Source organism: Nycticebus coucang, chromosome 7, assembly GCF_027406575.1.
Source record: "Nycticebus coucang isolate mNycCou1 chromosome 7, mNycCou1.pri, whole genome shotgun sequence".
Classification (NCBI taxonomy): Eukaryota; Metazoa; Chordata; class Mammalia; order Primates; family Lorisidae; genus Nycticebus; species Nycticebus coucang.
The window spans coordinates 17,431,388-17,451,519 of NC_069786.1; the positions used below are offsets into that span (position 1 = coordinate 17,431,388).

Here is a 20,132-nt window from a genome sequence, read left to right on the forward strand (position 1 = left end):
AGGTTGCTGTGAGCCGTGTGACGCCACGGCACTCTACCGGAGGGCGGTACAGTGAGACTCTGTCTCTACAAAAAAAAAAAAAAAAAAAAGAAAAATTGTCTTCCAACCCTTGACTCGGAGTTCTAATTTGTCTTTTGAAGCCAGGTGTGTTTCTTGCAGACAGCAAATAGATGGCTTGTGTTTTTTAATCCAGTCAGCCAGTCTATGTCTCTTCAGTGGGGAATTCAAGCCATTAACATTTATTGAGATAATTGATAAGTGTGGTAGTGTTCTATTCATCTTATTTTGTGAAAGTCCATTGCTTAGTTTTATCTTGTGCATCAGTGTGGAGGTTAGGTTCTGTCCTTTAATTTCTGTTTTCTTACTTTGCTGCTGATCCATTGTGATGGTCAGTGTCTAGAATGGGTTGAGGTATTTCCTGTAGAGCTGATCTTCTTGTGGCGAATTTCCTCAATGTTTGTATATCTGTAGATGATTTTATTTCTCCATCAATTTTAAAGCTTAGCTAAGCAGGGTACAGAATTCTGGGCTGGAAATTGTTCTGTTTAAGTAGATTAAAGGTAGATGACCATTGTCTTCTTGCTTGGAAATTTTCATTAGAGAAGTCTGTGGTCACTCTGATGGATTTGCCCTGTAGGTCAAGTGGCGCTTACTCCTGGCAGCTTGCAGAATCTTTTCTTTTGTCTTTACTTTGGATAGGTTCATCACAATGTGCCTTGGAGAAGCTCAGTTAGAGTTGAGGCAACCTGGGGTCCGATACCCCTCTGAAAGCAGTGTGTCAGAATCTTTGGTGATATTTGGGAAATTTTCATTTATAATATTCTCTAGTATGGCTTCCATTCCTCTGGGGCATTCTTCTTCCCCTTCTGGGATTCCTATAACTCGTATGTTGGAATGCTTCATAAAATCTCATAATTCTGACAGTGAACGTTCTGCTTTCTCTCTCTTCTTTTTTGCCTCTTTAACTATCTGAGTTATCTCAAGAACTTTGTCCTCTACTTCTGAAATTCTTTTCTTCTGCATGATCTAACCTGTTGCTGATACTTTCCATTGCATCTTTAAGTTCCCTAATTAACTGCTTCAGTTCCTTCAGCTCTGCTATATCCTTTCTATATTCTTCATATTGTTCATCTCTTATTTGATTCTGTTTATGGATTTCCTTTTGGTTATTTTCCACTTTATTAGCAGTTTCCTTCATTGTTCCCATCATTTCCTTCATTGTTTTCATCATGTGTATTCTAAATTCCCTTTCTGTCATTCCTAACATTTCTTTATAGGTGGAATCCTCTGCAGTAGCTACCTCACAGTCCCTTGGAGGGGTTGCTCTGGACTGGTTCTTCATGTTGCCTGGAGTTTTCTGCTGATTCTTCCTCATGAGTGATTTCTTTTATCTGTTTCCTTGCCCTAATTTTCCTTTCACTTCCTCTGGCTCTTTATGTCCCCGTGCCTGTGGACTAAGGTTTCGATGAGTCCTTTTAGTTAGGACCAGAAGGATGAGAAGGTTGAAGAGCAAGAAGGGATAAAAGAAAGAAAGAACAAAAAGAAAATAGAGAAAGGGGGGGTGGTGTAAAAAGGAATATTGACAAAAAGAAGAGAGGCACAGAAAGAGGGAGACAGAGCAATATAGGTGTACAGTAGGGTACTTTGAGACAGCCTTGAATAAACCCCAACCTCTGGGGGTGCCCGGTTGGGTGGTTCCCTTGAGGTCAGTAGCTCTTTGCTAACCTGATCAGACACAGTACCCCACCTCCTCCAAGTAGAGAGGAAAGAGAAAGATGCTATAAATCAAACCAAAACAAACAAACAGAAAACTTTACAGGATAAAACTGGGTGAAAAACCAAATAATAGGGGTAGAAACACTAGCAAAAATGAAGTTCTAGTTATTGAAATAGCTAGAGTTATTTCAGCAATGGGAAATTGTATGTAAACTAGAAAAATGGAGAAAGAAAAGAAAAATTAAATAAAAGAAAAAATCTGTATGGAAAAGATTGAAATTAAAAAAACAACAACATCAAAATAAACAAAAAACAAACAAACAAAAAACAACCAAAAAAAAGCAGTATATATATCTTGTTAAATATTGTCTGGGCAACAGGTGGTCTTCTGAGGTATGAGATGTTATCACAATGTTGATACTACTGGAGGCCTCCGCTGATTTCTCCAACCCCACAGGGCAGACACCTTAAATCTCTCTTCAGCCCTCTTAAAAGGCACTTTAAACTTCTAAACTTGCTAAGCAGAATCTTTCCCAGGAAAGTGCGTGTTGCTAGGATCACTGCTGAAGTGGCTATCCAGTTACCTAGTGTGCCAAAACCGGTCTCAGTCTGCCCTAAAGGGACAACATTTTAAAACTTCCCATAGAACGTTCTCCAACCAGAAAGGAAATAACATGAAGAAACTCAGAACAGATTTGTTTTACTTGTGAGAACAAGAAATTTTACCAAAGACAAAGAAGGACATTACATAAAATTTATGAAGGAAAGAATACAGCAGAAAAAAAATACATGAAATTAAAATTAATAGACCTGGAAGAAAAACTAGAAAATAGAAAATGTACAAATATTAATTTAACTAGCAATGCCAACACCTCTCTCAACAATTACTAGAATTATTAAACAGTAATAACAGCTGGGATAGAAAAGAACTCAACAATATATTAACTAGCAGGATCTAAATGACATTTCTAGGGCACTCTTCTGAATAATAACAGAATATGCACTCTTTCCAAGTGTCCATGGAACATTCACAAGATAGTTAATATCCTGGGTCATAAAACAAACCATATCTAATTAAAAATAACTAAAATCATATAGTATGCTCTGTGAGCATAATGAAATCAAAATAGAAAATGAAAGATAGGAAGAAAAATTTATTTACAAATAATCCACAAGACAAAAGTGAACTCAGGGATTTAAAAACACTAAAAAGAACACTGAAAATACCACAGTGTGTAGAATACAGTCAAAGCAGCTCTCAGGAAAATTTGTAAACTTAAATGCTTCCATTAGAAGGAAAGATCTCAAATCAACAGATAGTCTAAGCTCACGTTAAAAAACTTAGAAAAAGAGCACAATAAACCAAAAGAAGAAAGTAATACAGGTAAGAGCAGATATGTAAGTTTTTGAAAACAAAACCCAGATAAAATCAGTGAAATAAAAATCGAGTTCTTTGAAGGGATCAATAAAATTGACAAACTTCTGACAAGACTAACAAAAAAAACAAAGACAGAAATCTCCAATTACAGAATTGAAACTGAGGATATCACTACACATTCCAACATTAACAAGGTAAAAAAAAATAGGAGAAACAGGGCGGCGCCTGTGGCTCAAGGAGTAGGGCGCTGGCCCCATATGCCGGAGGTGGCGGGTTCAAACCCAGCCCCGGCCAAAAACTGCAAATAAATAAATTAATTAATTAATTTAAAAAAAATAGAAGAAACAAATATATGCACATAATCTGACAATTTGGATGGAATAAATTAATTTCCTCAGAAAGCAAAAACCTACTATAATTCACTCACTATGAAACAGATTATCTTAACAGGCATAGAATAACTTAAAAAATTAAAACTATGGGCTCGGTGGCTGTAGCTCAAGTCGCTAAGGTGCCAGCCACACACACCAGAGCTGGCAGATTTGAATCCAGCCCAGGCCTGCCAAACAACAATGACAACTACAACCAAAAAAATAGCCAGGCATTGTGGTGGGCACCTGTAGTCCCAGCTACTTGGGACTCAGGGGTAAGCCTAGATTACTTGGGACTGAGGGTAAGCCTAGATTATTTGGGAGGCCGACGCAAGATAATCACATAAGCCCAGGAGTTGGAGGTTGCTGTGAGCTATGATGCTATAGTACTCTACCAAGGGTAACAGCTTGAGGCTCTGTCTCAAAAAAAAAAAAAAAAATTATAACTATGGTTTCAAAACAAACTTCCCAAGAAACAAAATCTCCTAGGCCTGATGATTTCAATGTCTACAAAAATTTAAATGAGAATTAGGAAAAAATCCATTCAAACTTCCTCAAGAAAATAGTAGAAGATGGAAAACTTCTCAGCTCATTCTATGAAACCGGATTAGCCTGGCACATAAAGCAGACAAAGATAGTACAAAAGAGAAAACTACAACCCGATATATTCCTCATGAACACAGATGTAAAAATCCTCAATATTATTAATGGAATTGAGCATTTATCTCAAAATGGAATCGAGCATTATCTCAAAATAATTATACACAATGACAAAATGGAGTCATTCTCAGAGATTAAAAGCTAGTTCAGTGCTCAAAAAACAGTCAAGTGATTAAGTACAGAAAAGAGCTCCACAGACCTGCTACAAGCAAACAACCATCACTGGTGAAGACTATAAAACAAAAACAAAATGCAAGAATTTAAAGTCTCAGGGAATTCATCTAAGAGACAAACAATAAATAAAATATTATTTATTAAAGAAAGCCTGCAAATTTTCAGAACAGCCTACAACCCATTCTCTCTCTTTTTTTCTCCCAGGCCAATGGTACACTCTGGCCAAGTGTGGCCAGGAAGATGGTAATCCCTCTTCCCCCTACCCCTATCCTAGTCAAGGAATATGGGAGGGATAAGCTACTAACATTTCTCATGCTTCCCAGAAATAGGTTATATTTTAAATTCTTGGGTGGTGTGGCAAAGGAGTGAGAGACAACTTTCCTTCATCCAACCCTCACTCACAGAGTGAGACTCTAATTAAGTAACAGAATGTCAAGAAAACTGAGGCTAAATCATCCTTGCCTCTCAGCTTACTCATAAGGCACAAATCCATGCTGGAAAAGGCAACCCAAGTATACCAGACGATACTGTTCCTAGCCAGTGCCCAGCTTATGTCACTCCAAGAGAAGCAGATCACTCATTGTCCCTTCCCAGCTTCAGAGCAGTGGAAAAGTTGTACTAAAGATAAATGGGCCCCAAGAACAGAGTATTTTGAAGATTTTGGTAGTGAACAATTAAGAGGAGGCTGGTAGCTCTAGGATAGCAACAAGTTAAACCGCAAGTCAGCTAGTTTACCAGATAAACACAGACATAAGAAGATAAAATAAATAAGATAATAAGAGCCCTCTTAGGATTACCACAAATCTCAAAAATTGGGCTAAAAAACTATTCCTGCCAAGGGGCCCAGATTTAACTGGTTCAAGACTGTGGGACAATTTATTCACTATTTTTGCATAATAAAAACAATAAACAATCAGACAATTACCAAAACCTAACCACTGCATATGAAATTGACAGAGGCAGTTAATCTGACAGAAAAATCAGGAAAGTAGCCCTGATAAAACCCCTGCCATTCAAGGTGACTGTGTGAGTGCCCCATTCTATGAATTCTGAGAAGCAACATCAGAGGCTTCATACTGTAGGAACAGAAAAAGAGTAAAGACTCAAATTACTAAAATCAGAAATAAAAGAACACAAAAGCATGCAGAAGTCACAGGAACAATAAAAAGATCTTAGAGTATTATGATCAAATGTATGCTAACAGAACTTACAGATGAAATGGAAAAATTCTTAGAAAGACACAAAGAAACAGAAGAATTTAAATATAACTTTAACAAGTAAAGATACTGAATTAGAAACTTTATAACTTCTCATAAAGAAATGAACAGGTGCAGATGATTTCATTAGTGAATTTAAAAACCCAATAAATTTAGAGAAAAATTCATACCAATTCTTCTAAAAATCAATGTAATCCATAATATTTTGTTTGTTCAAAATGTATTCATTTGTTTGTTTTTTGTAATTCATCATCTCAACAGGCTAATGAAGAAAAGTCACACAATTATTTCAACAGATGTACAAAAAACATTTTAAAAATTCAACTTTCATTCCTGATAAAAACTCTCAGCAAGCTATTAATAGAGAAACTTCCTAACATGAAATAGAACATCTATGAAACCCCACAACTAACATCATATTTAATACTTAATGCTTTGATTACAGTGGTGGTCACAGGAATCTATATATGCAAAAAACAACTCATATACATGTGGATATGTATTTATACACACACACACACACACAAAATGAGAGTATGTAAAAATTGATGATACTTGCATAAGATTTGTAGATTGTATCAATCTACATTAAGGCTTTGACATTGTGCTAATTATAACTACAAAATTACATTGTACTGTAACTACAGAAGATGTTACCATTGTGGGAAGCTGGATGAAGGGTCCCTGGAACCTTCCTCTGTACTCTATTTCCAACTTCCTATAAGCCTACAATTATTTCAAAATAAACAGGAAAAACAAAATAAAACCCAGCTTACATGTACCTATCAACAACAGGCATTCAATAGCTACTTTATTGTAAAATAAGTAAATCTCGAGATTTCTGCTTTTTATAGTTTTTGAGTGGTAACTTTTTTTTTTTTAAATCAGGCCCAGGCGAAGTTCAAAGTCATGACCCCTGGTTTGCAAGCCAGTGCTCTAACCACCAAGCTACAGCACTCAGAGAGTTGTCACTTTGTGTTGAGTAAATTTCCATCATGAAAAGGATAGGCCAAGAGTTGACAACTATCAAAAGCTGGATATACAAAAATTCACTTCATAATTCTTTCACTTTTATATGCTTACAACTTTCCATAGTAAAAATTAAAACAATAAGGTCACATGTATTCTCTGAGTTACTCATTACTGCCTCTTTTTATTCTTCTTAAATTCTACTGATGCTGCTAAAGGCTTCAAAATCTTTTTTCTCAAAAGAGAATTCATTAAAGACTTTTACTGAGCCTCTGTTATTCATATTTTGCAGACCCTACAGTAGGACTCGATACACACTTTCTTCCATAGACTAGAAATGCCAACATCATATCTAAAACAAAAATCAAAACACAAAGAAGCTCCACCATTAAAATCTGTGTGATCTGGCTCAACGCCTGAAGCTCAAGTAGATAAGGCACCAGCCACATACACCAGAGCTGGTGGGTTTGAATCCAGCCTGGGCCTGCCAAACGACGACAACTACAACCAAAAAATAGCCGGGTGTTGTGGCAGGTGCCTGTGGTCCGAGCTACTTGGGAGGCCGAGGCAAGAAAATCGCTTAAGCCCAGGAGTTGGAGGTTGCTGTGAGCTGTGACGCCACGGCACTCTACCCAGTGCGACAGCTTGAGGCTCTTTCTCAAAAAAAAAAAAAAGAAACAGAAAAAAAACTGTGATCTTAGGCAACTTAATTTTTCTGAGTTTAATTCTATTCCTCTGTAAAATAGCTAAAAAAAAATCTATATGAGGAATAAACAAAACCATATTATGTTGTAAACTGTAACAAGTTATAATTAATACTTAGATTGGTGTGGTCAAATGTTGAAAGCAGATTATTTTCAGGAACTAAGCTTGTATGAAAATGAGACTCATTCCTCTTTAGTTTTCTGTATTTCCTTTTGTGGATATTGTGACCCTGAATCCAGTTAAAATTAGTTTCCTCAAGCACCAGCACACTATAACTTTGAAACTATGAATAGAACAACAGCAGGTTTATCACCCTTTGGTCAATTTTTCAATGAGTAGTGATTCCCACCATTTACTATGAATAATAAGTATGGGAAAGGGGTAGAAGAGATACATTCATAACCTGGTAGAGGGAATATAAATAATAAGTATGGGAAAGGAGTAAAAGAGATATATTCATAAACTGGTAGAGGGAATACAAATTATGTGAATCTACACAAGCCTTTTAACCTGTGACTCCCCAAGATAACTAAAAATATATATCCCCAGGCAGCGCCTGTAGCTCAGTTGGTAAGGCATGGGCCCCATATACCAAGGGTGGCGGGTTCAAACCCGGCCCCGGCTGAACTGCAACCAAAAAATAGCCGGGTGTTGTGGCAGGCACCTGTAGTCCTGGCTACTCGGGAGGCCGAGGCAAGAGAATCGCTTAAGCCCAGGAGATGGAGGTTGCTGTGAGCTGTGTGATGCCATGGCACTCTACCGAGGGCCATAAAGTGAGACTCTGTCTCTAAAAAAAAAAAAAAAGTATATATATATATATCCCCTTGACCTAGCTCCTATACCACTAGTACTATAATTAAATAAACATATATATATACACATACCCATAGAGATAATGTATAAATATGATCTCTGCTGCATTTAGAAAAATATATTCAATGGAATACTCTATAATCATTAAGAAAAATGAAAGAGATTCTATACTGATGTAGAAAACATCCAAAAAGAATAAGTGAAAGCAGCAAGTAACAGAAAACAGTAAATATTCTTCTCTGTGGCTCACACCTGTAATCATAGCACTCTTGTAAGCTAAGGTGGGTGTATTGCTTAAGCTCAGGAGGAGATCAAGACCAGCCTGAGCAAGAATGAGACCCTATCTCTACTAAAATAGAAAACTTAGAGGGGACTTGTGGCAGGCGCCTGTAGTCCCAGCTACACGAGAGGCTGAGGCAAGAAGATCACTGAGCCCAAAGAAATTGAAGTTGCTATGAGCTATGTGACACACTACCCAGGGTGACAGAGAGAGACTGTCTCAAGAAACAAACAAACAAAAAACATGGCTCCCTAAGTAGAAAATATGTCAAATTACACAAGTTAGATAGGTAACACATGTACTCAATACTAATTAGAGACTTGTAGATTAACAACAACTCACTCGCATGGGAAAAAAACTCAATCGAGTCCAAGGTGGGGGAGGCCTACAGGTCAGCAGGTTCCTTCCTTCCTAGCAGAACATGTGCTGGATTATGGCATACTTTCTACATGGGAAACATGGCTATAACTTAGACTTGGCCTTACATGTGCAAGCAAATGTGGCACATATAATTAATGTGCCTTCATATTAATTGGAAATTAAGAAAAACCATAAAATTTTAAAAAAAGAATACACAACTTCATTATAGTGGTAAACTGAAGTCAGAACAAGGGTTTTAACTTAGCGTTTCATGCTTTCTCCTCTAGGTATTTAATGTGAAAAAATATTTTTAAAAAAATATTTTTAAAAAAGTGTTTCAAACTTCTCTTTGAAGTCTCCACTGAAACCTCCTTTTATTACTCTGAATTAGATGGCCCTCTTTTGTTTTCCCATCACACCTTCCACTTGAAAGAAAGTTACTAATAGGACACAAATCTAAGGTTTATTTTCTCAAATTCAATATAACTTTTTCCCTAGCCAAGCTGCACACTGATGACAAATTTAAAATACCATTAATTAACTAATGGACAAAACAATATACAGCAAAACTAATATAAAGCCTACAACTGCATCTTGCACAACAATTTCACAGTAGTTGATAGCTACCCTAAGTACTGAAACACATTTATATACTTCTACTACCAAGGAACCTCTACTTTATAGGAACTACTTGAACATTCTGGCCTACAGTCTCTTATCAGTGTTTGGCTGCCTGCTTACAGTTTTAGTTTTATTGCCATATTTTAAATGTGAAGAAACTAAAAAACAAGCTTTTTTGTTTTTAGAAATTGCTGCTTCCGATATGCCTAACAAAAACAAGTGAGTCAAATGATTTTTAAGTACTTCTTGGACAAAGCCAACATTTATTAACCATATTTATATATTTGAAGTTTTTATTCTTTCATCACTCCAGATGATTCTGGAAACAATAATTAGGAAGTGAAATATCATACATGTGTTATTAGTACACTGGTAATTGGGTAAATCAAGAAAAGAAAAAAGAAAGTTATTAGTACGATGTAACTCTTTTGAGAGTAAAAAAAAAAAATGCAATAAATAAAATAAATACGTATTGAGTACCTATCATGTTAGGAATATTCCTAGAACCAAGAACACAAGATTAAATAAACATTATGAAAACAATTTCTCATAAAATTGATATTCTCACAGGTATTATTTTGGAGAAAAAGACCTGAAGGGAGGGCAATGGAATGAAAACAAGTAATTTAATTAAAATAAGTAATTCAATTATGATAAGGGAATGATAGACAAGCAGCCCGTAATTCATTCCAGAGTGCTAGGAAATCTTTCCTGGAACAAGGGGGTTTTAAGTTGCAACTAAAGGATGAGTAGAAGCTGGTCAGTTTTTGGGAGGGGGTTTTCCAGGTCGAGAGAATAAGGATAATAAGAAGACTCACAAGCAAAAGGAAACACTGAACTTTAAGAAACGGATATCAATATAATGGTAAACTGTGATCAGTAATATGCATATGGCTTTGCACAATGAAATGTAGATGTTAAGAATAAAGACAAAGATCAATCAGAGACTACTGTAGGACAATGATGGCGTAAACTAGAGTGATAGCCAAGAGGATGAAGTTAAACCAAAAAAGGCAGAATTGGCAAAAAGGCAACTGACCATAGGAGAGTTCATGAAGGTGGGACATCAAGGATGATGATGCTTGCATTTCTGGATTAGTCAGCTGGGTAGCTGGTAGTGCCACTCACTAAAATAAACGATATAAGAAACACTGCAGTCCATGAAAAAAGTGGAGTTCCAAGATCTGAATCTGAATTTTTTGAGCACCTATGATTCAACCTGAAGGAGGAAGGGTGAGAGACACACACACACACAAAATCCAACTGAAAAAGGAATAAAAATAAATTTCTAATTTCTTACTGAGGCTTAACATGGTGCTATCTGATCCAGTCCTCATCTTACTAAGGCATACTGCTCTGCTTACACGTTCTTGCCTAGCTACAGCCTTCGTGATTTTCCCAAATACACTAAGCTTAGAAATTGCTATCACTTCTGATATGCTTAACAAAAACAAGTCAGTCAAATGATTTTTAAGTACTTTTAAGTATTTCTAACACTCACTACTCTTCTAACAGTCCTTCTCATGGCTTATTCCCTCACTTAATTTAGGACTCTGCTCTACTGTCATCTCCTCATGACTTTATTATGTATACCTCCCATCCCTCCATCTCATTCCATCCCCTTACAATATCTTCATTTTCTTCCTAGTTATTATTATAAGACATATTTGTATATTTATGTGTCCCACACTAGAAAATAAGTTCCACAAAAATTGAATCTTATTAACTGTTGAATCCGTAGAATCTAGAATACTGACAAGCACACTTTAGTCACTCTATCAATATTTGTTGAATGAAACAATAAATAAATGAATGAATTCTGTTCAAATAAGAAGAAATATAGCTTTAAAAGTCATCAGTATGCCCCACCCATGCTGACACCACTCAGAACACTCAAGGGAATGTGGAACAAGGAGGGCAGGGGGCAGGCGAGTAGGCCAGAGTCAGAGCGGACAAGTTGGCCACAGCAACGGGGCGACACGGTCAACATTCCTAAAAACTTGGACGTGCACTTGTGATATGGCCGGTTTTACAAATCTCTAGTGTCTTAGCTCCCTCATATTCAAAAAAAGTTTTTGATGTTCACACTAGAACTGAAGCAGGCAGCTGAACGGCCTTGAATGAACAGGGATGAAACAGTGAGTGTTATCTTGGCTCCAGTGGCCTAGCAACCGAGTCTTAGAAAAAGCAGAGAAGAGACAGAGAGATCTCAGGACAAATTGCTGAACAGAACTTTGTCATTTTATGTACACTGATAGAATTTCTTGGAGTTTGCCCCAGGAACAGCAGAACCTCCTTGCAGCCCTGAGATAACTACAGAGCCTTACACTACCAGAACGTCCGGAGAAAGTCAAGATAAGCGATACGCCACCACAGACTGTGACCAAGAGCCACTAAACCTGTGCACAAGGCTGAAAGAATGAACAATAATAATCCCCACCTCATTATAAAACTATAATTCCCACCATGGGGAAGGATTTGCCCACCATTTTCTTTTCATGGGATGTATGAACTAGCGAGATTCCCCACTGTGCTTGCATGCCCTGCAAACACACAAGGACTACACTCCCTCTATGCATTATTGATTTTCACCTACATAAAAACCCCTTAACCCTGCTAATCTGAGAGGTGGATTGAGGTAACCTATGCCTCTCCCTCCCAGTTAACACATCCTCTAAAATAAATGCTTTCTTCCTTGATAATCCTCGTTGTCTCAGAATGGGTTTCCTGTGCAGCACAACCCCCCTGGTGGGTTCGTTAACAATGACACTTCGCCTGCAGCTGGAGCTATGAAGATGGTCGCGCCCTAGAGCACGTTCTACTCCAACAGCTGCTGCCTGTGCTGCCACATCCGCACTGGCACCATCCTGCTTGGCGTTTGGTACCTGATCATCAATGCCATGGTACTGCTGATTTTATTGAGCACCCTGGCTGACCTGGATGAGCATTTCAAGTTCTGAACAGGAGGTGACTTTGAGTTCATGGATGATGCCAACATGTGCATTGCTATTGCAATTTCTTTTCTCATGATTCTAGTATGTGCAATGGCTACTTATGCAGCATATAAACAACACGCTGCCAAGACTATCCCATTCTTCTGTTACCAGATCTCTGATTTTGCCCTGAACACCTTGGTTGCAGTCACTGCTTGTTTATCCAAATTCCATTCAGGAGTACATAGGGCAGCTGCCTCCTAATTTTCCCTACAAAGACAATATCATGTGAATCATACCTGTTTGGTCCTTATTATTCTTCTGTTCATTAGCATTATCTTGACTTTTAAGGGTTACTTGATTAGCTGTGTTTGGAACTGCTACGAATACATCAATGGCAGGAACTCCTCCAATGTCCTGGTTTATGTCACCAGCAATGACACTTTTCAGTGCCATTAGCCAGGTATGAAGATGCCACTATGACAGGTGCTGCCAAGGAGCCACCACCACCTTATGTGTCAGCCTGAGCCTGAGAGTGGGGCGGGGCTTCACTTTTCAGATGTCTGAGCAATAGTTCTATTATTTCATTTTTGAGATGAGCTCTCTGAGGTTATTTGTTGCTAAAATGCTACACTGTAAACTTTAGATGTTAATTTGAAACTTTCTATAGTTTTTAATGTATACTTTAGCTGGAACACTGTGGTAGATTAGCTATAGAATTCTTCCTGTCAGAGTGGGAGTAGAACCGGCTTCACTAGCCTTCCCCAGGCAACAAAACCTCCCCAGGGTCTAGGTGGACCTTGAGTCAGAGTAGTCTGCTTTTGTACCTGATGGGCCCCAAGTTAGACAATGAATCTCACCTTTTCTCTCTGTTTCTCTGTCTCTTTTGAAAGTGGAAATAAAATTAGACAAGGCTTTTCTTAAACCTTTCCAGTTTAAGAACAAGCCCTTATGAAGAAACAAAAGTCATCAGTAGGATAAATGAAGCCACGAAGCAGATAAAATCACCCATGGTCACAACAAAGAGTAAGAAAACAGGTGAAGAACTCTGACATATTATCCGTATTATCCAAATTTTTGGTAGGTTATTAAACAAGGCAGCCAATAAATATTTGATTAGTTGAGCAAGTGAATGATAGAAAATCGCACAGAGAAGCTTGTTTGCTTCCTTCCCTCCTTTCTTGTTTTTCTTAAGAGAGGGCTAGAGTGCACACTGCAATCTTCAATTCCTGGGCTCAAGTGATTCTTATGACTCAGCCTTCTGAGTGTCTGCAACTACAGGTGTACACCACCACCACCTGGCTCCTTAAATTTTTTTGTAGAAACGGAGTTTCTCTATGTTGCCCAGGCTTGTCTCAATCTCCTGGCCTCAAGTGATCTTACCACCTCAGCTTCCCCAAGTGCTGGGATTACAGGTGTGAGCCACCATGGTGGCCTGCAATTTTGAAGTTTATACGCTTTTTTTTTTTTTATATGCTCCTTTGCAGATTTTGCTGAACCTTTAGCTTTTCTTATTTCACAAGAGAATCAGTTAGAGAATAAAGCATTTGAGGGACTTTCTAAAGCTGAAGGGATAATACATTTAAAGAGAAATTAACTAGTGATTTTTTTCTCTAAACATACTTTTCCTGACAGAACTTATTTAACTTTATTAAAATTGAGATTCTTGTTGCAGATCAAGTACAAAGAGAGATGTATAAGACAAGTTCATGGAAAGACAAAGCAGGAAGTCCTATAGACCTACAGCAGGAGAAAATACTTTGAAATGTAATCATGGCAAAAGGGAAACAGTAAATACTTAGGCTGTGTAGTCTTGGGTTGAATTTTTTCTTTCCATGTAGGCTGGTTTCATTAACCCTCAACTATAAGAAAGACTGGATTAGTAGTTCCACAGATACGCTGTGTAGTGCCTAAGGCTCAGTGAGTATACTTAGAAGCTGATATGCTGGGGAAGAGAAGTACAAGAAGACCAAATTTGGGCTCTTGCTTTGAACACAGTAGCTGTAACTTGATCCATACACACAAATATACTATAAACACTTTTTGTGTGTACATGCACACACATCTTCAGTGGAAAAACCAGATTCCTTTTTTATAAACATCTGAAAACAAATGAACTAGATTTATTATAATAAATAAGATTCCATATTTCTAAAAATGTTCTCCTAAAGATGTACAGAAGGACTATAAGAAAAAAATTATGTAATAGGTTAAACATGTCAATAAGACAGAAAGGCTATGGGAAAGAGTTCCCTCCATAATGTTTAGTCAGAAGGCATATAATGATTCTTAGTTTACAGTGACTGACAACCTTCAGGTCCTTATCAGAGTATGAATTTTGATCACCTCTCTGAATAAAATATACATCACAGACATCTACCTTCATTGGGGAAGTGGAAAGAGTAATAACTTCAAATGACAACACAAACACAGATTTTGATAAGGAAAGGATGTTACTAATGGATAAGTTAAAATTCAGTTTTTTGACTTAAAAAGTGGTAACATCTGGGTATGGTGGTGCATGCCTGTAATCCTAACACTCTGAGAGACTGAGGAGGGTGGATTGCTTATCTCAGGAGTTCAAGATCAGCCTGAATAAGAGCGAGACCCCACCTCTACTAAAAATAGAAAAAAGAAACCCTCCCTCCACCCCACCCCACCCCAGAAAACTAGCTGGGCATTATGGCAGGTGCCTGTAGTCCCTGCTACTTGGGAGGCTAAGGCAAGAGGATCACTTGAGCCCAAAAGTTTGATGTTGCTGTGAGCTATGATGCCATACAGTATCCTACCCTGGGAGACAGCATGAGACTCTATCTAAAAAAAAAAAAGAAAAGAAAAGGAAGAAGGGAAACCAAATAATAAGTAGGGTACTCCATATATAAAGTATGAATTCTATAGCTGAAAAACTGAAAGCTTTATCTATATAAAAGTCAGTGGGAAAGTTTGCCCATGTAGAAAAGAGCCCTAAGAAGTAGGAGTTATGGCCAATAGCTAACATTTATTGATTAACTTACTACTGCTCAACATTGGTATACACATACTGACTCATTTGATCATGAAAACAACTCTATGAGGTAGATGCTATTATGACTCTTTAGACCAGATACAGTGGCTCAAGCCTATAATCTTAGCACTCTAGGAGGCTGAGGCAGGTGAAATGCCTCAGCTCAGGAGTTCAAGATCAACCTGAGCAAAAGCAAGACACCCCATATAAAAACACTTGAAGAAATCGGCCTGGGAGAATATTTTATGAGGAAGACCCCACCCCCACCCCGGGCAATTGAAGCAACACCAAAAATACATTACTGGGATCTGATAAACTAAAAAGCTTCTGCACAGTAAGTAAAGCAAGTAGACAGTCCTCAGAATGGGAGAAGATATTTGCAGGTTATGTCTCTGACAAAGGTTTAATAACCAGAATCCACAGAGAACTCAAATGTATAAGCAAAAAAAGAAAAAGCGATCTCATCTCAGGGTGGGCAAGGGATTTGAAGAGGAACTTCTCTGAAGAAGACAGGCCTATAGACCCATGAAAAAATGCTCATCATTCTTAATCATCAGAGAAATGCAAATCAAAACCACTTTGAAATATCATCTAACCACAGTAAGATTAGCCCACATCACAAAATCCCAAAACCAGAGATGTTGGCATGGATGTATGCAAACTAATACATTCCTTTTGGAAAGATGTTTGGAGATCACTTAGGGATCTAAAAATGACCTGCCATTCGATTCTTCAATTCCTCTACTAGGTATATATCCAGAAGACTAAAAATCACATTATAACAAAGATATCTGCACCAGAATGTTTACTGCAGCCCAATTCATAATTGCTAAGTCATGGAAGAAGCCCAAGTACCCATCGACCCATGAATGGATTAATAAATTGTGGTAAATGTGAACCATGAAATATTATGAGGGTTGAAAAAAAGATGTAGACTTTACCTCTTTCATGTTTACATGGATGGAGCTGAAACATATTCTTCTTAGCAAAGTATCTCAAGAATGGAAGAAAAAGTATCCAATGTACTCAGCCCTACTATGAAAACAATTTATAGCTTTCACATGAAAGCTATAACCCAACTATAGCCCAAGAAGAAGGGGAAAGAGAAGAGGGAAGGGACAAGGGAGGATGGGTGGAGGGAGGGTAATTGGTGGGACAACACCTATGGCGCATTTTAAGAGGGCACATGTGTAGAATATAAATTAACACAATCAATAAGAAAATGCAGTGAAGGCTATGTTAACCAGTTTGATAAAAATATTTCAAATGGTATAAACCAGCACATTGTACACCATGATTGCATTAGTGTACACAGCTATGATTTAATAAAAAAAAATTTTTTTAACATCCTTATCCAGTAATATAGTAAACCAAATAATCTAAAAAGTCTCTGCGACAAAATACCTTGACATGTTGGGTAAAATGTAATACTTTTTTCATTGCATAGCTAAGCTGGAAAAAAACCCTCCAGCATAAAGAAAGGAAAAAATAGAAGCTATTTACAAACTATGCCAGGAATGTTATGGAAAGGCTTATTAAAGTACAAGAAATAAGGGCGGAGCCTGTGGCTCAAAGGGGTAGGGCGCCAGCCCCATATGCTGGAGGTGGTGGGTTCAAATCCAGCCCCAGTCAAAAACTGCAAAACTAAATAAATAAATAAATAAAGTACAAGAAATATAATGAGAAGGGTGTCTGGATAGGTGAGAGATGGGGAGTGAGAGGTTGGTTAATAGATATGAACATATAGTTAGATAGAAGGAATAAATGCTCATGTTCAACAATAGAGCAGGGTGACTACAGTTAACAATAAAGTATTGTATATTTCAAAATAGCTAGAATTTCTAGAGAGGACTTGAAATGTTCTGAACATATAAAAATGACACATATTCCAGGTGATGGATACCCTAAATAGCCTGACTTGATCATTACACATTCTGGACATATCACATATACTCCCACAAATATATACAAGTATTATGCATTAATTTTTCTTTGCAGAATCTTATTCTGAGCCAAGGGTAGAGTGCAATGGCATCGTAGCTCACAGAAACCTCAAACTCCTGGAAGTTTAGGAGATCCCCTTGCCTCAGCCTCCTGAGTAGGTGGGACTAAGGACACCCACCACCACTCCTGGTTGGCTATTTCTATTTTTAGTACAGACGGGGGTCTCATCATGCTCAGGCTGGTCTCAAACTCCTGAGCTCAGGGAATCCACCTGCCCCTGCCTCCCAGAGTACTAGGTTACAAGTGTGACACACCATGCCTGGCTATGTATCAACTTTTTTAACAGGTGGGCACTGGAAGGAAAAGGAAGAAACAAACCCAAATAATTTGGATTTATAATACACAGGTAGGACAATGTGCCGGCCCTGTGCCCAAATAAGGTAAGATACAGATGTTAAGACTTCCCCACTGAAAGCCCAGACTCTGGGTTGTCAACATTTCTCAATTAAAGGTAGACTAGGGGAGAAAAACATTTTTCAACCAGCCTGGGAGGAGAACAAAGAGGTTTTTCTGCCTCCATCTGGGATCAGAATGAAGAAAGGTCTACCCTGAAAATTGATAAGCACCAGACTGACCTCAAGTGTGTGAAATTAGATTTTATACAATCTACTGTTTATAAAACCCCAAAAGCAAAAATTGTGCTTTAGAAAAATCATTCTTGGAGGATCTTACCCTGAGTCATAGCTCAGGGAGAACAGCAAGGAGGTGGGGTGAGCTGGATATAGCCTATGACCAGAGCAGTAGAAATCTGATGAATTAAGCAAGTAATTGCAATGAGCTGTGGCTGACTGGCTACCCAGAGGCCTAGGATAGGAGAAAACCTTTTGGGAGTTTTCAGTTGTTGGGGGAAGCTGTGCATTGAGTGGAAAGCTTGGAAGAGTGGGCAGACTCAAACAGTATACAGCAACCACATTTGAATTCCAGTTGGAGTGGACTTGACATACATTTGGTGGCTAGCGAGGCAGCCATCCTGTGAAGGTCTCAGTGCAGTAGCCAACGGGCTGCCATTGTGAGAATGTGGTGAGAAGGTCTTAGAAGGGGCCTAAAGCACAGCTGTCTTAATTCTACCTACAGAGATTATAACTCCACTCATGCGACAGGCTGAGGGACTCCTGCACCCCATGAAACCTGCCCCTGAAGGATTCTTGTGAGCTTTAAAATCCCAACCCAGCAGGGTCTGAATGCTTAGGAAACAATCAGGTGATCACCAGAGGCAACTGAGTTTGGAATAAGGAACATAGAGGTTGTTGGCTGAGTTCTCCATTTCCTAAAAGAAACACAGTGCCACCTTGTGTCCCAATGACATATTGCAACATACTGTCATCAATAGCAAGGACTTCCGTTTGAAGTCAAACAGGAGATAGTGACAAGGAAAAAGGAGGACAAGGAGGTGAACAAGAAGAAAGAACACATGAGGAGAAACCAACAGAAAAAGTCAGGCAATGTGAAAAACCAAAACAGAAGAACTCCCCCAAGGGACCATGAGGCAGCTACTGCAGAAGACTCCACCTATAAAGAAATCATGGACTTGACAGAAAGGGAATTTAAAATATGGATGACAAAGACAATGAAAGGAATAGATGAGAAAATGGAAAGACAGAACCAAAAGTCAGATGAGAGATATACAGACTATAAAAAGGATTATGGCGGAGCTTAAGGAAATGAAGGAGACAAGCAGGGAATACAAAGATGCAGTAGAAAACATAAAAAATAAATTAGACCATGGAGAGAAAACATAAAAAATAAATTAGACCATGGAGAAGAAAGAGCTAGAGGATAAAGTTTTTGAGTTAACCCAGGTAGTTAAAGAGGCAGAAAAGAAGAGCGAGAAAGCAGAACAGGTGCTTAGAGAACTATGAGACTCCATGGAGCATTCAAATATACAAATAATAGGGATACCAAAGGTGAAGAAGATTGTCTCAAAGGAATGGAAGCCCTACTGGAGACCATCATAAAGCAAAACTTCCCAAGTTTTACTAAAGACCCCGACACACTCCTTTTAGATGGATATTGAACCTGGGTCATCTCAATTCAAATAGAGCCCCTCCAAGACACATTGTGATGAACCTGTCAAAAGTCAAGATGAAAGAAAAAATTCTGCAAAAAGCCAGGACTAAGTACCAACTGACCTATAAAGGCAGAGCTATTAGGATGAAGCAGACTTTTCCACTGAAACCTTCCAAGCCAGGAGAGCATGGTCATCCACGTTCAACATTCTTAAACAAAACAATTTTCAGCCCATAATTCTGTATCCTGATAAACTAAGCTTCAATATTGATGCAGAATTCAAATCTTTTGCAGATAAATAAGCACTGAGGAAATTAGTCACAACAAAACCAGCTCTACAAGAAATACTTAGACCTATTCTTCAAACTCCACAATGGACTACCAGCAAAATAAACACCCAGAAGCTAAAGGTCAAAACATAGCTTCTACAATGGCCCAAAGAATAAAACTACACAATGGACTTTTGCAAAATAAGATGAATAGAACTCCACCACACTCATCAATTCTCTCAATAAATGTCAATGGACTGAACTCACCTCAGAAGAGGCACAGGCTGGCTGACTGAATAAAAAAGCAGAAGCCATCATATGCTTCTCCAGGAAACACACACAGCCTTGAAGAACAAATCAAGACTCAGGATTAAGGGATAGAAAACAGTATTTCAAGCAAATGGAAATCAGAAAGGAGGGGTTACAATCTTATTTTCAGATACAAGCAGATTTAAAGCAACTAAAGTTAAAAAAGACAAAGATGGACATTTTATAATGGTCAAAGGAATAATACAACAAAAAGACGTTTCCATTTTAAATATTTATCGACCCAACTTACATACTCCCAGATTTTTCAAAAGGATCTTGAGGCATCTGAGAAATATGATATTCCATAACCATAATAAATAGGGACTTTAACACCCTGGTGAC

The 20,132-nt window shown here is 38.0% G+C and overlaps 1 protein-coding gene and 1 pseudogene across 7 annotated transcripts in view; one reads left to right on the forward strand and one right to left on the reverse strand.

Moving 5' to 3' along the window:
• PTPN4 (protein tyrosine phosphatase non-receptor type 4) overlaps positions 1-20,132 on the reverse strand; it is a 271,666-nt gene that overhangs the window by 174,658 nt on the left and 76,876 nt on the right. The window lies entirely within an intron of this gene.
• On the forward strand, positions 12,054-12,724 carry LOC128590258 (lysosomal-associated transmembrane protein 4B-like; annotated as a pseudogene).